Below are 18,827 nucleotides of genomic sequence, written 5' to 3'. Positions count from 1 at the left end.
CGTCACAGCTGACTGCGTGTCACTGTGTCATTCCCTCACTGCTGGAGGAGAATAATATTCCTGGCTTTTCCCCCTAATCACACTGCGTGTGTGAGCATCCGCATTCCTACTGTTTATGAAGAACACCCAAGAGGGGGAAGGCACAGTCATCAGCCAAACCCCCCTCTCTTACGGTTTACAGCTATAAGCAGATTTCGCCTTCAAACACACAGTTATTACTGCTCTTTGTGAAATATTTATTTGGTCAGCGTTTATTAATTGGATTGCATTTCTGGGCAGGTCAAGAACAATTCTCTGCCGCTCTTAAGACGTAAATAAAAATAACAAGTCTTGCCTGTGAGGCAAAATTTCACATTTTGCACTCAGTCCTTTGCATTGACCATAAAAGTCAAGTTTATTTGATGTGTATAGCACATTTCAGCAACAAGGCTGTTCAAAGTGCCTTGCATCAAAAAACCATCATACAATTGTGAAACAAGTAATGAACATTACATTTTGTCAAATGCCATCATCAAAATGATCTAGCAAATATACATCTAATACATTGATTAATTGCTCAGCTATTGTTAATCAAAGGGAATTCTAAACAGGTTTTAGCCTTGATTTAATGGAACTCTGTGTTTCAGCTGTTCTGCAGTTTTCTGGAAAACAGCGAAACACCTTCTATGCACTAGATTTGTGGTGCCTAGAAGCTGAATGCTGTTTCTCTGTTTTTGGTTTTGGTTTTGGTTCTGGGAATGCATAATGGAGTAGAACCAGAAGACCTGAGTGATCTGGAATGTTTATACAATAACAGGTCTTTAACGTATGGTGCTGCTAGAAAAAAAAAAGTATTTTTAAGTCTATTCTCTGAGCCAGTACAAGGATCTTAGAACTGTTGTGATGTGCTCTATTTTCCTGGTTTTGGTCAGAGTTGATGTGTTGCTCAATCTTCACATCAACGTTGAGCAATCTCCCCTCAGCATGATTCAACCACCACCTTGGTGTAGAGTAGGATTGTCAAACTCATTTTTGTTTTGGGCCATATTAAAATCACAAATGTTCTCAAATATCCTGTGGTGCCAGGATTTATTGATAAAACCCATTAGCAAACTATTAAAATATTAATCAATAGCTGTTTCTGCATTTAATAAGCATGTTTCACAGTGAGCATGGTGCAATCAGGGATTTATAAAAGATTGTGTTTAAAAAGGAAATGAAAGGAAAGCAATTTTGCTTGATTTTTCTTTTTTGTTGCAAACTGTATCACATTGATTAACGGCCTGAAATGTTTAAAGTATTTAGGATTCATGATTCTTTTATTAATATATTTTTACCAAAAACACAGTAACTGTTGCTGTATTTGGGCTCACTCATATATATTCTTCTTTGTCGTTTAATTCAAGAAGTTGGTTAACTAAAATAACACTAAAGTATCCAAAGTTATTCTAGGGAACCTTTTCTGGGCTCTTAGATAAATAACTTTGTAGGTTTGTCCTTTTATTTTATTTATTTCTATTCACTGGAACATAGCTGGGTGTTTTCAAGAATGCCACGCATTTCTTTTTACACAACTTGGATGAAACACCATTAAACCCCACCAAATATTGTATGTATTTGTCAAAGGCATAAGAAAAAACAGCTTCCTTTACTGCACGTAGGGAGACAAGAGGAATACCGAAGGATGCTTTAGTGACGCTTATTGATGTCAGAGCATCCTTTGTAGCTTACATGTCTCATCTTCAGTGTCAGTCAGCTGAGTGAGAGGTCTTTGTTTGTGTTGGTGATTGTCTACAAACCCGTGCGTCATCCTGACAGACTCTTTGTTCCCAAAGATTTTCTTTTTTTTTTTTTCAAGAAGCAGTGGATCCATGTGGATCTGACTGATGCTTTGGTGTTAGGAGAGACTACAGTTAAAACTAAAGTTATCCCCCTTCCGGATTTAGGTGTAAAATTATTTTCTTTCAAAAAGGTAATAAGACAAATTATAAACAGTAGTTTTGAAAAAACAAAATTAAATGATATTTTACTACAAATTACACATCAAAAATATAAAAAAAAAAACTCAGTAATGAGTGGATCTTCAATGGCATTCTTATAGTTGCTATCTTGCTTTTTGCATTTTTTCCACTCATATTTTGACAATATACGGAAATGACCTTAAAGTCTTTATGTTTGGAAGGTCTCCTTGTCATTTTCCTGTCATATTCAGATCTGGACTTTGTCTGGACCTTCAACTAAAATCTGCCAGCTGTATGAGCAATTTTGAGCTCAACTGCATGTGGGTTTGTTATTCAGTCTGTACATTTCGGAAGTGATTGTGCACTCAACAAAAATGTGGTCTGCCAGTGTTAATACATTCAAAGCAAGTCACTGTTGTGGTCTGTCAATCAACGTTTTAGCTAGAACTACATGGAATACACAATGGATTTTAATTTGAAATGGTTCAAAAGGTGTGAAAACTTTTGCACAGCACTGTAAGTCAGTATGAGGTTACCCAACTTCATTGATACCACATGTACAGTAGATGCCATGATGAGCAAATAACACACTGTACATTTTAGTCCTAGAGTTCACCAAGTCCATTCAGCCATACAGGACACATGGCCTCAATGACACACACACACTCATAAATGGATGAACCCCTGTGACCCCCTCTGTCACATAAACAGGCAAGCATGTCAGGAATGCTCACGTGCATTTACAGACAAGTTTTGTGCCAATGGTGGCATTTGTTTGGTTAATCGGTTGGAGAAGGCAGCAGGCCCTTTTGTTATCATCTGGAGCACAGGGCGGAGCCTGTTGGCTGAAAGAACCTATGGGCATCAGCAACATTCAGCCGCTTTCATCAGAGAACACAGGACGCATTCATGCAACATGGAAGATTAGCGATGTGGAAAACGTCACCTGTGAGGTAAAGATTGAGAAAGCAGAGAAAAGCCTCATTTTTCAAGATCTAAGCTTAACACTTCAGCTTAAAAGTAAAAGGAATGGCTTCAGGGAAATAAAGACAGTGTATTTGTAACACGTGCCGCTCGACGCGACAGTTTGTAGTGATGTTGGAAAGCAGCAAGAAGGTTCTGGGTTCAAATCCCAAAACCTTTTACAGCATTTCCTGAGCAAGTGTAACACGGGCAAAATCCCTACGCTGTCCACATGGACATGCTAGTTGGGTACTGTCCTCACTTTAACAATTTCTTGCTGCAATGTCTGAGTACAAGTACAGTTTAGAATTATGTTTGTTCCACAATTAGCCTCCACTTACATAGCTCACACTTTTCTAAGGAAAAGAGGTTGACTTAATTGGCAAAAGCTTCCAGAATGAGTTTCATGCTTTCTGTGTTATATTTCAACAATCAATACATTTTGATCTAAATTGTGAAAATCATTTTGTTTTGGCCCATCACATGAAAATGTCAAAGAGTGCAAGTTATAGAAACACTTACAAGGCAAACAGACCAAATACAACTCTACGTAATTTCCAATTTCTGAGCCAGATTGAACCCAGGGTTGGAGATTTTAAACAATCTGCGTCACCAACACTTTGAAGCTACACTAGAGTGGGTAAGGTCAGATGATTCTTATGTGAGATGAAGACAAAATCTCTTCACTAAGCCAGGAATAAATAGGATAAATTTCATAAGAGAGATGCAGCAGCTAGACCCCCCATGACCAGCAGTCAGAGGTCTGACTCTTACATCTAACCGTGAGCAACATAAAAGAACCATTGTTTAGAGTGCAATTACCATCCGAGATGATTGTAAAACTCTCACAAGGAGCTGCAAACAAGGTGGGAAAGAGAGACGACAAGAAAACATTGTCTGAGCGTTAGTGCCTGCTCAACAACATTGTTGTATTGGCTTTCGTTTGTTGAGTCCAGGTAGGGGGAGGTAGACAGACAAAGAGAGTGTAAAGATTTGGTTTTTTCTGTGTATTCATTTAGGTTTCTGTGTCTATTGAGTCTTGTGTTGTCCTATCTACCCCTTGATTGTTCCCAGCTGTGCCTCGTTTCCCTGATTACCCTCTGTGTATTTAATCCCACCTGTGTTCCTTGTCAGGTCCTTGTCTAGTGTCTCTTCTTGTCTGCCGTCAGATGTCTATTATGCTACCATTTGCCACCAGTTATGAGCTCTTAGCTAGTGATGGGCAAATAAAGACTCATGAAGCTTTCCAACCCTGTGCTTTTTAAAAAGGTTCATTACTCGATGCTTCATTCATCACTCACTAGTGACATCTGCTGGTGAAACTGTAACAGCCCTGTCACTCAGTTGGATCATACTTCCAAAAATTAGTAAATGCAATATTGTCACAAAGTTTTCATCAAACTCATGTTTAGTAACAGGAGAGTCAATTAAATTATATTTAATTGTCATATGTTTTAAATATTAAAATGATTTGTAGCCAATCTAATCCTGGTATATGTTGAACGTCAAAGAGCTTTACATCATAAAATCACAAAAATATAAAGTCATAAAAAAAACACCATAATCTACAACTGAGAAAACCAGTAAAAAACATTACATTTTCATGAGTCCCATCATCATTACACATCAAATATGTTGGTCAATGTTCCTTTTATTTTGGCCACTGAAGACAAATATTCTCCTCTGATGCGCAACCAAATGACCTACAGCAACCCATGAACCAGCACGGCTCATTGTGCTTTTATTTTGAAAACCGACATGCAAAATGAAGCAGTCATGTGTCCCAGGTGATGCGAGACGTCGTTTGTTGCCAGTTACTTGGTTCTCAGCAAGACGAAACAAACATCGAAGCATCGAAGTGGGTCTTCATCGGACACGTCCCCTTTTTACTCAATAAACTCATAATATGTTCAATTCTACCTAGGTCCACTGCATCTTCCTCACCATCTCTACCGCAAAACATGACAGAGAGAAAATCCACTTCTAACAGCAATTTACCATCTCATGCGCTTGATACAATCCTCATTGTTCAATATTTAACAGCTGTTAGAGATGAACTAGAGAGAAAGAGAGAGAGAGAAGATTGAAAAGGAATTGAGTTTGACGTTTTAATGGGTCGCAAAGGTGGCCATAGGTACTGCTGGGGTGGCAGAAAGTAACGCCGAACACCCAGTTTAGATCCAAATCCAGAGGGCTGATAACCTCCCTCACTAAACCTGTTGTTTAGCTTAGCAGAACTACGAGGAGAAATGGGGGGGGAAAAAAATGACAGAAACCATGGCGTAAGGGAAGAACATGAGTCACCGAAGATTAAGAGATGTGTACGTGGCAGAGGTTCCGTCTGTTCTCAGTTACCCCTACCTCCAAGCCTTTTCCTCCGCAGCTTGTAAATGGTAGCATTCTGCCAACAGTGTGGGGTTGTGAGGGACAGTGGGCTTGACTGCCTGGCAGGGGAAAGAGGTGAGATGAACCCGATTAACAGTCACGTCTTGTTCTCTTGTGATCTCCAGTTGCGTAAGCCCCGTCTTAGCAAAATTACAGTTTGCAACCATTATCTGCAAGTCATGTTTATTGATTTGTTTCAGTGGTAGCCATGTATTAATCAGATAAGATTTACATTTCCTTTTACGAAATACTCTAATGTACTGGTAACAGACAAGTTCTGTACAAAAGAAAATATAAAACGACTGCTATATTTAACACATTCTTGAAAAAGAGATTCACGCTTACTAAGTGACAACAACAAACTTGTTCAGATTTTATATACTAGACAAGTAAAACTAAGAAATGGATGAAGGAAAATGATAGGTGGCGTTCAATGTTTGACTTTAGGGTATGTCTGAAGTAGCTTTGCTGCCAAATAGTGACGCCTAATGTTTAACAGTAAATAGTAAAATGATGGGTTGAGAATGATGTACATGTTCAATTTAGGTCTTATTTGAAAAATGTCTTATGCAAGATTACTGACTGCCTACATCCCCATGTCTGGCTGACCATGGAAGCAGACACCAGGATGCCAAGAAGTTTTACAACACCCTAAAATGCAATCATAGGACTTTGAGGCATAGAGTTGGAAGACCTGACTAGCTCACAATCATGGGACCCACCATGAGTTGTACTGTGTATCACAAGGTGTTTAAAATATGAAACCATCTGGAAGAAAAACTCAAACTTAAGCAGAACTGGACCCTGCAATCCAAGAGTGAATCCAAACATACCAGTAAATCCACTAACAACTCACTGAGAAGGATGAAATGGAAAGTCCTGGATAGAGTCAAGGCCCAGATCTTGATGTAACTGAGATGACATGGGTTGACCTGAAACAGGAAACCGAATCAAATATCTCTGAGCTGAATGTAAGAAGGATGTTCTAACCTTTTCTTCAGCTAAGAACTCATTTTACATCTGCAGTTTAATCAGTAAAACAAAATTAGTTTGGGTTGCCTAGTGGCAAGTAAATTAATATGTATTTGTTAATGATGTCTGAATATTTAATGAGGTATCCAAAATCTTTCATCTGATTGTAACAATTAGTCAACTCAGTTTAAATCCAGTTGTTCTTGGAAGACTTTTTAGGATGGTTTGAGACTATTAATGGAGAAAAAAGGATCATGAAGACCAAGATAGACACCAGAGAGATCAGGTATAGAGTTTTGGAGAAGTTTAAGTAAGGTTGTTCAATCCATTCTTCAAAATAAGAAAAAGACACAAGTGGCACAACTGCAAACCAACACAATGGAGCTGCATTAATAGTGGTGGAATCATGCTATGCGGATGCTTTTCTTCAGGTGGAAGCTAAATCCTGGAAGAAACTATGTTTAATGCTTTGAAATTAAAATTGATTTTAATTTGTAAAAAAAAGAAAAAGGAAAAAAAAAGTTAGAAGACCATTTAATCCAAAGAAATACCAACAAATCCATCAAAGTTTGTGATTGTAGTGTGATAAAATGTGAAAAATCTCAGGGATATTAATAGTTTTGCAAAACACAGTGACAAAATTAAAGCCATACATCCCAAATGTGTTACCACAACTGACATAAATGACAACTGAAGGTGTGAGAAATAGAAGTTTATGTCACACGTAAGAAAAACCAAACAATAGACTGACGCTCTATCAGCCATGCAAAGCATCGGTGTCTTAACATCGTCAAAAAAAAAATCATCTTGGTTCTCGCTTTAAAGTTTGTGGCTAGAAAACAGGCCATTGTTATGCAACTGCTGCTCTGGTAGTAGTCCATCTGGGAGTTCTGTACTGGCACGTACAAACATGTGTGATAGCGTGTCAGTGTGTAGGCGGGAGAACAAGATGGAAAGAGTCAAAAGAGTGTGTGTAGCCCTTTGTGTTCGGCGTCAGCTAAATTCACGTGCAATTTAAGGTTTGCCGTTTACGGTTCTACACCTGATGGCTTTGGAGGTTGTGCATCAGCCGTGGTGGCTGCCAATATGTTCTTGTTCCTCACTACGTGCGGGGGTTTGTGTATGTCTGCGCGCGGGGGCCGCAGCAAGCTGGTGAGTGGGCCGCTTCGCCGCCTTTTCCTCCTCTCTGCAATCGGAGACGCTTCCACCGCGTTTCTCCACCGGAGCCATTCACAGCCGTGGCTAAATAGCCCCAGAAACAGGATGTGCGCCAAGTCGTAGCTGCTAGTGCTTGGCTACGGGAAACCTGACCAGCTTCCAGCATTATGTAAAACCTGCCAGATCAAGCTGTGTAGTCATTTGGTCACACGCTTAATTTACATTTTCTGCAACAGAATGAAAAGCACCGGAAGCTCTTTTTCTCTCTTCTCAATTTTTGTTTTTTTTTCTTCTTCCTCCCTGCTTGTGAAGGGACAAAAGTTTGGAAGGCGGCTAATGTCCTGATCAAATCTGCACATCAAAGACTGACTGAATGTTATGTCACCATCACTTAACCGATTCTTGGATAGATTTTAGACCATAAAGAAACTGCGACAAGGAAAGAAGGTTTTTATTGGACAATAAGTGTTAAAAGAATCAACCTTGCAGTATTCATACCCCAGATTACAGGATCCCTGTCCTGCTGGAAGCTGAACCTCTGTGCCATGTTTTTGTAGCTTCTAACAGGTTTGCTTTCAACTCTGACCAGCTTATCTCTCCTTATTGAAAAAAGACATCAGAGTCTGCCATGCCACGTTTCGCCATGCCGACAGTCAGGTGGATATGAAGTGGTTACTTTTCCACCTCAAAATCGTTTTGCAAGTAGGCCAAAAAGTCCAGCTGTGGTCCCATCTGGCCAGAGGACTTTCTTATACATCAGTCTTTCCAAAAATGTTTCTATTTGTGAATTATTAGTAAGTAAATGACTGACTACTGATTAATAAGTCTATCATAAAGTTTTTGAAGTCTGTGCAATAATGTTTTCACCTGAGTTAGTGCTCCCTGCTCCTCCTCTAGAGTTACCATGGTGATCTCAGCTGCTTCTCAGATAGGTGATGGACTGAACAGTGCTCTTTGAGATGTAAAAGTTAAAAGATATTGTATACGCTAAGATATTGTTTTATACTCTAATCCTGCTTTAAACCACTTCACTGATGCTGTTTCTTCTATGATGTCCTCTAACAATCTTCTGAGGTCTTCACAGAACAGCTGTATTTACACAAAGATTACACTGCAAACAGGTGGGTTTCATACAAACAAGGGGACTTCTGAAGGCATTCTTTTGAACTTGATTGATTCGCATCATTTTCCTTTTAGTTGGCACTATTCTGTGTTGGTTTATCACATACAATTCCAAAAAGATGCATATGATTTCTGGCTATAATGTCACAATAAATGAAAAGGGTATTTTATAGTAACTAAACATATCTAAAATTACACATACAATTCAACTTTACCCAAAAACAAGGCCTATGTGACTAATGATCATTACCCAAAGGCCATATAAGAACTACAGTTAAGTTGTTTGCAATGCTACACCGAGGATCAGCCTCTTTAACACCATAATAAAAGATTCAAGTCCTCAGGAGAAGAGGCCCATGCAGCTGAGGATTGTAAAACAAGACAGACCACCCCTGCTGGCCGATTCCCGTCCACAGCTGTCTCTGGCCTCTCGGCTCCTCGTGGGTCCACATGTTTTCTGGCCAGCAGCTCGCCATGTGTGGGCAGCCGTCCGAAACCTGACGGATCACCTCCTGCATGCAGGGTGACACCTAGTGTTCAAAGATTAAAAGACGTAGATCATCAAAATCAGAGAAAAACCACTTATTGGTGTTTCTAAATGATCCACTCTTTTTTAATTTCACAACAAAAACAGCCTAAAATTTTTGTTAATTGCTTAACTTGCCTGTATCGAACTATGTGAGCACTAGCTAAAACATAAAAACTACTGAAACAGTGTCAAACAAGGCTGGATGATGAGGAGACAAGTGGATCTCTGGGAAGATGGTAACAGAAGAACTCTGCGAAGTTCCCTAGTGGAGAACTGGAGTTAAGCCAAAGGAACACAAAGTCTCCCTTATCACAATTTATTTATATGGCTTCATATGGAGTTGAAGGGTGGTATACTTAACTTGATTAACAAAGACAAAAAAAAAATACCATGTTGAATTCTGATGGTATACTATTTTTTATTTGTACTGCATTTCAATTCAAGATGCAACAATCAAGGTCTTGGCTAATTTATGGTCTCCTAATTTTTAAAGATTTGACCTGCTGATTCCAGTTCTAGTTGATTTTAACTTCATTTCAGTGACAATAACAGAAGAGGATAGAAGAACAGTGGTCACTACGTCTTTGCATTAGGAGCAGTGGCGACATCACATGCTTTGAAATAGGCTTTATAGGGTAAATTGGATTCAGACCAAGTTATTATATCGGTGACAGCAAACATTTGTCTGCTTATGATTAATTTTAAAAAACTGTGGAACATCAAGTTCTTTCATATTTTTGTAGTATGTGTGTTGCCTTTGATGTGCTCCCGCTGTGAAAGGTTTGTGTATATTGGGATCAGTGGTGTGGAACTCAGTGTTCTGCTGCATAATGACCAAGTAAGTTATTTTTCTTATGTTTTTATCTATGATCCCCCCACCCCACGTTAAAGGATCATGGATCTATTTGGAAATAAAATTTCCAAATAGGAAAATAAATAATAAAATAATAAAATTATTTGATTCCTAAATAATCAGGCACTATGTGATGGCTAACCAGCTATGTTTAGTCTAGCTAAAAAAACAACAAAAAAAAAAACAGCCTGTTCTATAGTCAGCTTTTCAGTGCGTCTCTAGATTCTATCAGAATCTCTAAATTTAAAGTTACTCATTTAAGAGATGTTGAATTCAGTCTTCAATATGTTTATGATTCTTTCATGTAAACCTGCAAATCTGAAAAGGCATTTCAGAAGTACTTTAGCACCTAACTTGAAAACCTTCAATGTGAATAGCAGGATGCGTTGGGTACGCTTCAGTGCATTGAGATACTGCGGGGAATGCCAGTGGACCGGCAGCTCTACATGGCAGATATATGTCCAAAAGTGCTGAGCTGACAGAGAGGTGACAGGCAAGGCTTAGCTGACCCAGCAGTGCTCACTCTGACTGCAGAATCATCAGCACAGACTTCAATACGGAACGCACTCTTTTTTTTTTCTTCTTTTTTTTTCCTTCAAAGCCGACCCGCTGAGACGCTCGAGACAGAAAATGCCTAACTGGTGCTCAGGAAGAAGGCTGCACTTCGAAACGAGGCTTTATAAGAACTCCAATCATAGAAAAACACCAGATTCTGTTTTTCCCCCCGAAGGTTGTTGAACTGAACGCGAATCACCCTTTGTGCTGACCGAGAGTAGCCCTCTCCGTTGCATAACCGCCATCAGTGTGGTGGTCAGCGAGGATAAGCTGCTGAGCCCTCCTGTGATCGCTGCTCTCTCTTCTCTGGGGTCCCCATCCAGAAAAAACAAAGCCATATGAAGCGATAGCGGCCAGGAAATGAGTTCCACGCCGAGTGACACAGAAGCCCGCGAAGGGCACGTTGTTTGCTGCTCGCAATAGACTGCGCTTCGCTTTCATGTGGCTTTTGAAGGTTCATAAGAGAACTGCGTCCCCTCTTATTATGTTGCGATGGAACACGTCCACTAAACAATTCAATAAAACGAGGATCAGAGTGAGCCACGTTTAGGAAGCTGGAGGAAGATGAGAGAATGTTTTGGAGCTCCAGCTGTAGTTTGTTGTATTCTGAGAGTACAACCGACTGGGTCGTGAAAGTTGGAGCTTGAGCACATGCTGCTTAACACGACAAAACAACTATCACAAATTGGATTGGAAGAGAGTAACTTTAAATACACATAAATTATCTCCAGCGTTAGTCAGCAGCTTGACCTTTTGGCCTACGTGTAAAACACAATGTGAGGAGGGAAAGTAGCACTACTTGTCAGCTTCAATAAGTCGGTGAAACACAGAGGTGGAAGCAGCAGACCGTGGGGATACCTTTCTATTTGGAGGGAGCCAAATAGAAGACGATGGCATAAGAAAACCTGGTAGAAGCTGCAAAAGACACAAAAATTCATCTTCCAGCAGTTTTGCTCTACTTTGTTTTGGCCTATCACTTTAAATCCTTAATAATTTGGATTTAAAGTATTATGGATTTAAATCCATAATAATTTATGGATTATAAATCCATAAATTATTATTTGTAAATACACATTACACATTTTTTAAAAATGTGTAATTTTTAAAAAATGTGTAAAAATTACACATTTTTTAAATGTAATGTAAAAAATGTCAAAGGTTAGAATTTTTTTTTCTAAAAAATTGTGAAAAAATACTGTGCTAGAGATACTCTGGATTGTTTTGCAACCTCATGTATGTAATGTGAATGCACTTTTGAAGTAATTTTGGTAGGCCAGCCTCTTCTTGGAAGGTCCACCACCACTCAATGTTTTCTTCATTCGTTAATAGTAGCTCTCAAGTCAGTTTTTAGCTGCTTTGTAGACTTTTAGATATTCCTGATTTTGTTTTGCATCTCCTTTTGAATTTTTTTTTTTAGAATGAGGCGTGATGTGTATCTTTGTGAGGCCTACTTTGTGTTGTAAGACAGGTTCTACTACAGTGATTTCTTAATTACTCAAACAGTAATCAAACCTGGGTTAGTTAACAAGGCACCAATTATGTACTCACATGAGACAATTTAGTTTGAGAGCTTTTTTTCCTCTAATAAGTGAAATCATCATCTTTTGTATTTATTCCGGTTACTTTTGTCTGATGTGTAAAGGATGTTTAGTAATCTAAAACATTAAATTGTGCCAAAAAGCAAAAACAAAAGAAATCTGTAAGGGACAAAAGCATAACTGTTAAAAAGCCATAGACGTTATTACGAGTTATTTCAGAAAAAGTTGCGGTTTCTGAAAGGAAAAAAAAAATAAAAACAAATACAATAAAGAACAAATTCATGAGAAAAACATGTTTTTGTAACAGTAAGCATAAACTCTTGCTCTTCCACCCTTAGCAATGCAATTTATCGCCAAGACTTGTGTCATCTGTGACTCCTTCTCTCCCCTACTCATCAACTCCTTGTTCCCTTCTGTCCTGTTTACACCCTCCAGTGTCAACACCACCTGAGCGCCATGGCAACAACACACTGCTATATGGAGAAAGGAACAGAGGTCTCCGCCTCCACTGGGGTTTTACAGCTGGTTTTGGACAAAAAAAAAAGGTCTGGAAATCGCTTTGAAGTTGGGTCCAGCAGTGCAGGAGAAAAATGCCTTTGATGTGGGTAACCAGAAAGTGTCTTATAAATGCCGCAGGTGTTACAATAGGTGAACAATGCAAAATCCTGCTAATTCATCGCAAACCCAATATTAGATAGGTCATGCTTCCAGACGCACAACCCCTGATGCAGCTTCTTTTCTTTTTTTTTACAAATATATTTTCTTTACATTTATTTCCAGTAGAAATATTGCTCAAAGTGTTTTTGACAAGGATAAGAACATACCTGACGTTGCTATTTCGACCAGCTGCTGAACATCTGGCTCCGACTGTCTGTGACTTTATTGGTGTGCTTATGGGATCTCCGTGTTAGGTTCTGTAGCCATCCAAGAATGACTTCTCTGAAGGGGGAATGTCTAACATTTTACTACCTGCACACATGCAACATCTGAGCGTTAGTTACACGGTGCTGCAACAGATAAACCACGTGCCTGATCCCAAAAACGGCTGTACAGGACTCCCTGTGCTTTATAATGGAAGTATAATGCAGGTTAGTAGGGAATTCCACCATGAAAAAAGGTACTCTATGTGAATATTTATGAAAACTATTACTCATTGAAGAATTCCAAATTGATGAAGCTGAATTTTCCTTACCTGTCCAGGGTGAATCCCAGCTCTTATCCATTGACCACCAGAAAGATACACCAACCCTGCAAGGATGAAGGAATAACACAAAAAAAACTCAATGGATCTTTCTGCAGATGTTAGAAGATTCAAACAAGGAATTGGAGAGTCACCTTTCCTATTTTTTGTAGTCTAAGCAGCCAGGGGACTTGTTAAGAAAGCTGTGACTCGTCAACAAAGTCTATACACTAGTCGTCTCCCATAGTAGGCAACGAATGTTCAACCATTTGGCAACTTTGGCCTTCACTAAGAAATGCAACAAAGATTCAGGACACAAAGTATACATGGCTGATCTTCTGCACTGACACCTGGATAGATGGATCAATGTTAGGAGTCATCAGTGCTACATCAGGCTTCATTAGATCTTGCAATAGAGATCAAGTCTTACAGTCTTCCTTACAGTTGTGAAAAGAAAATTCTGGTGATACAGAAAAAGGTTTTTGCTCTGCTGCCCCGGCTCCTTCTCCAAGCACCCCATCCAAGGATGACTTATCTGAAGGGGGAATGTTGCACTAAATTACAAACTTTTCTTCCTTCTAGATGCTGAAGCAGCATGCTAAAGAATTAAAACCATCTTAGTATAATACAAAAATATGTTGAGGTAAAACATCAATTGGTTAGACATTTGATGTTCTCCAACCATTTGCACAACAACTTTCTACCAAAGATTAACTCTTTGGACATAACACAGGGACTGAGGCATGCATCTGGACTCCAAAGCTCCCCGATAAAGAAAAAAAAAAGGGATCTCATAGTGGTTTTAGGAAAGAAGCCCAATCCACATGGCTCAAAGGATCTACTGCTAAGCATCTTGGTCTGAGGCATTCCAGGAGAACCCCAGATGTTTCCCCCCCCCACATACCAAAAGGACAGAGCGGTCTAGCAGTAAAAAAGGTACCTGCTCAGTTTTAAGTATTTGTTTATAAATCTTCAGTGTTACAAAGTGTGCTTGAAGGATTGCCAAAGGGAGCCTGAGCTGACTAATGGTAAAAAGGTGTATCTTGGGTATAGATAGTCACGGTTTTTAAAACCACAAATATTTCCTGTCAATTTTTTTTTTTGCTGCAGTTTACATTTCTTTTGAAAGGGTTCTTTTCAGAGAAAACAGAGTAATGTAACTCTGCCTCGCTTATTTCAGCTTGTTGTCTCCTGCATTACTCCTTTTGGCCATGAACTATATCTGATCATCATTGGAATCTCATTTTGATTCTCCTCTGTCTTCACCGTGACAGACCAGAGCAGTGACCACATTACTCCCGGCAAGGTCTCAACCCATATACCCACAGTTCTCTCTGGTGAACAAGACAAGTTATTTGAAAGTCTCCTCTTGCGTTTCAGACTGACCCACTACCCCAAGGAAAGCAATCAACCTCTTTCCTGGTGGTCCATTGCCACATGCTGTTAGAGCATCTGCAACAAGCTAAGGTGAGACCCTGAGGTTCCCAAACTTTCGTTACAAATGCACCTTGAGTTGCAGTCCATAAACACCACAATCGGACACAGTCCACCTTGTCCTGGGAACAAGTTACACTTTGTGCCAGAAAAACAGACACAACACTTCCTTTGACAAGTACCAATTATCCCTTAAAAACAACCCTGTTGTAATCCAAGACTGTTGTAATCCTTCTGCAGATGTGGACAATGCAACCAAAGTACCACGAACAACTCAGCAATTCCATGAGCGTAAAGATCTGGTTCATTGCTCCACAGCCACTATAGGTAGTTATTTCATTAATGTAGTAATAGCTAGAGCAAAAGCAGATGAAATGTCTCAATGTTTTCATTTTTATTTGCATCTCAACAGACAAAGGACTTAAGCCTACAGCCCTGAGATCAAAGTCTCCTATCTGTCTCCTCTCATTCCTGATGGCTGCAAAAGATCAGAGGCCAATGATTCATTCATGACGTATTGCTGTACACGGAAAGCACGCTGGGCCTAATCTCATCACCCTGTTATGCTCAGCACATGTGCACACCTGCACATACACAGAGACAATTCTAGACCTGGACCCTGGCTTCAGGATCAAACAGATCATTGTAAAGGCAGTCTCTGTTCAACACTCAGAATAGGAAGGAGTACCCCTCTGAAAACAGTCCAGCCACAGTGGATTGTACAAAAGAAAGTAAAACAATACCATGTTGAAGTAAATAAGAAAATTACAAACAATTGAAAGGTTTTCATTCTCAGCGCAATGAAACAAAGCAACAAAACCCACTGAATAATTAAAAAAGCTGGGATTGTTATTGAGTTGAAATGGTCTCAGGTAGAATCTAATTTCTGCACATGCGATCAAAACAGCAGAGTTATTGAATTCTCTACTGCTTAAGGGCCTTTGTGTGTTTTCTTTTGGTGGAAAAAAGAAAATCTTGTGACCTAAATAATTCAGATATAGATTATGTTTCCCTGTTTTTTCTCACCAAAGGTCAATTGAATTTACTCTGGGAAATACCAAACATACAATCCAACTGTGGCAGTCTGTTTAAGGAGAAAAGACATCTGATCAAGTGCTTTTGATTCTGCTGTTTTCTGCTAAGATGCTGCACAGATGGAACCACAAACTTGGGAACTGCTGTGATGAGGGTTTATATTTTTGTTAAATTTAGGCAGTTTGGGGCATCAGTAGGATGCACAACAAATAAATCCTAAACATATTTCAACAAGGTGTTAGTTTAAGGATGCACATTTATGCAACCAGGTTATTGCACTTCACTATTATTACTTTTTTTACTTTTTCTTCTCCTTATGAAAATTTAGGAATCTCTTCATTTGAGGGGGATGTGGAGGTCATTTGAGCTCCAGGGGTCACACAAGCTGCGAGCCGGTGAGTTAGATATCTTTCACAAACAAAGCAGATTTCCAATTTCCCTCTCCTCAACCCAAGGCAAATGGCTCCAGCTGTTCCACCCTCTTCTAATGCTTTCACTTCCCGTCAATGTCTGCATCTTATAAGAAAAGAGGCCAAGATCACGAGGGTTGGTGTCACTTTTTTTGCACCTTTCAAGGAAAGATTCCTCAAGAATCTTTCCTTGAGCTCCGTGAGCTCCAGCCCACGGCGTCCAATTTGTCCGGCCTAATCGTCGGCGGTTGGGAGCCCAGCTGGCCGAAAACAAGGCGAAGCTGACCGCATCAGAGAGGGCAGCAAGTTTAAGGAGTGCCTGACATCAGAGGCAGTGCAGACCGCTGACAGACAACAAAAGCACATGGTGCCACATCTGGCTTCTAGTTTAACATGCAGTTTCCCTTAGAGCATCTCAGCACTGTGATTATCCCCGTCCCACCGGCCTATAATGGAACAATGAAGACTTTCGGCTAAGGATAGCTCTGGGAAAAAAGCTGGTTTGAGATGAAACCCCTGATGACTGAGGAAGAAGAAGAGCAATAGATTTAGATGCCCAAGAAATGCCACTGAACAAGAAGAGAGAGGTGAAAAACACTGAATACAGATTTTGGTACTATCACCCATGTGTCCCTGTGTTTTCCATCTTTGGAAGCGTCCTAGTAGTCACCCTGCTACAGCTGGACCATGTGCTTCACAGCTGAGGTTTACTGGCAGCGGAAAACCACCAAGGTTAAAAGAAAGTATCGGGGTGCCCCTCCAACCACAGAGCGAGCGAGCATGCTCGCATGCATGTGCAAAACTGAAGCTAGGTCGCTTTACCGCACGGAAGGGGAGGCCAGCATTCAGAATAAACAATCCCCAACAAAAGGAAAGCCTGGTGGTTAAAGGAGCGGTCTTCAAACGGGTCACAAGTTCAAAGCACTGAAAATCAGAAAGTCATGAAGGAGTATTGTTTTCTTTTCCCAGAGGGTGAAACAGTTGTTGCATCATTTTCAAGTTATTCATAAGGTAAATGAATTTAAGATGTGGCCCAAGAGTAATTTGCCAAGTCAGAAGTGTACATATACAAAAAGCAATTTTAGGCAATTTGGGGAAATCCACAAGGTGATGTCAAAGCTTTGTAAGCTTCTGATAGGTTAATTCACAACATCTGAGGTTGTTAAATATGCCCCCGTGGACATACCTTAAGGAACTACTTAAATACAATGCTTCCTGGTGTGACATCATGGAAAAAATCTAAAGAGATCAGTCAAGATATTACAAAGACAATGCTGTACCTCTACAAGACTGGTTCATTTGCCTCCTGGCTCTTATCGGTTGTTTCTAGTTAGCACTGGGAGAAGGCACAAGTGAGGAAAAAGCAAATCTGCTTTTAACTGTCATTAAGCCTCAGGTTCCTGCAACAGACTTTCCCACTAAAGCTGTTACTGAGGTAGGCTCAGTGGAGCACATCTCATCTCCAGGACATAAAACATCATATCAAATATGCATCTGATGAAGGCTAAATTCACCTAAAAGGGCAGCATCAGTATTAGGTACACTGACTCATGTATTAGTCAGGATGCTGACTCACGCTGATGCTCTCTTCTTGCCAAGTACCTCATATCATCCATCTCCTAAAGCAAACACTTTCTCCTTTGAGTTATGGATAAAATATTTAATAACACGAGATAGTTCTAACAGTGTAATCCATGCCTCCGCAGTGATGAGCCCAGCATGCTGAGTGCGAGGGTCGGAGTAGGGCAACTCTGCATCTCTGCTGCTGGCTCAGACAGGTCTCAACTGGCTGCTCCTTCCACCTTCAGCAAGATCGGGCAAATCAAAACAACTTACATCATCCCAAAGATAGCGGAAAGGGTTGATCAGGAGGAGAGACTGAAGGGTGGGCAATTGTTGGTAAGAAACATGAATACCTCCCCTTGTCCCCAGTTCGAGGAAAGTAATCTAGATTAAGACTAATCTCTTAAATAATTAAGCTTTAAGAGTAGGGAAATGTACTTTTATTACCACAGATTGTAAAGGAAACTCTGGATCAATGTAAGAGGAAATACTGTATTATTAAGGACACTGAGTGCGCAGCAAAGATGATTTAAAACACCGACACAGCATCCCGCGCTTTCTGGATCCATTCCAGACATGTGAGCGCTGAAGATCGAAATTTCAACAGCCAACACTGCCATCGTGTGGCAATCCCAAGTCACTGCAACACGATTGCATTTAAAATGTCTCCTGCGTTGTCGGGCAGTTTTTCCTCAAAGCTTTACAAATGTAGGCGTGACATGTTTCTTTTGGCTTGCGAAAAAAGAAAAAAAAAGTTGAAAACTGTCAAATAAAATGGTTAATTCAAATAACTTAAAACTTCAAAATAAAATGTCTAAATCAATTTGTGTTCAAAATGCCAAACCTATTTTTTACATTACAAAACTACCAAACTTTAGCAAAACTCAGACCTTGTATTTCAGTTTAATAGCATTCCAAAACAAATTTAACTTCCTATGATTTTGTTTTGTAGCAGTTGACTTGCCGTTTTGACTTCCCAGCATTTGCGTTGTAAAACTAACGTTTTACTTAATCATTTAAATTAAGGGATACCCATTTTATTGTGTTCACTTGTGTAATTGCCTTCTATGCATACATTTATGCAACTTATTACCAATTGGCTCCTTTACTGAGCCTCTGAAAAGCAACTTAACACTGCCATCATGTGGTGATTTCAAATTACTGCAACACAAAGTTGCCCTAAGCCCAAC

At 39.8% G+C, this 18,827-nt stretch overlaps 2 long non-coding RNA genes across 2 annotated transcripts; one reads left to right on the top strand and one right to left on the bottom strand.

Annotated features, from left to right (window-relative positions):
- Window positions 1-6,690: 6,690 nt before the first annotated feature.
- LOC107833841 (uncharacterized) lies at window positions 6,691-18,385 on the bottom strand. Its single transcript, XR_001659613.1, has 4 exons — window positions 17,911-18,385; window positions 13,208-13,263; window positions 12,840-12,984; window positions 6,691-9,070 (listed from the first exon to the last, which is right to left on the bottom strand). It is a non-coding gene; the product is annotated as an uncharacterized LOC107833841 (long non-coding RNA).
- On the top strand, window positions 14,572-15,769 carry LOC103156081 (uncharacterized). Its single transcript, XR_001659614.1, has 3 exons — window positions 14,572-14,662; window positions 14,870-14,956; window positions 15,042-15,769. It is a non-coding gene; the product is annotated as an uncharacterized LOC103156081 (long non-coding RNA).
- Window positions 18,386-18,827: the final 442 nt, after the last annotated feature.

This window comes from Poecilia formosa, unplaced genomic scaffold (assembly GCF_000485575.1).
Source record: "Poecilia formosa unplaced genomic scaffold, Poecilia_formosa-5.1.2 Scaffold9, whole genome shotgun sequence".
NCBI lineage: Eukaryota > Metazoa > Chordata > Actinopteri > Cyprinodontiformes > Poeciliidae > Poecilia > Poecilia formosa.
The sequence above is the reverse complement of the archived record's forward strand: the minus strand, read 5'-3'. Positions and strand labels throughout refer to the sequence as shown.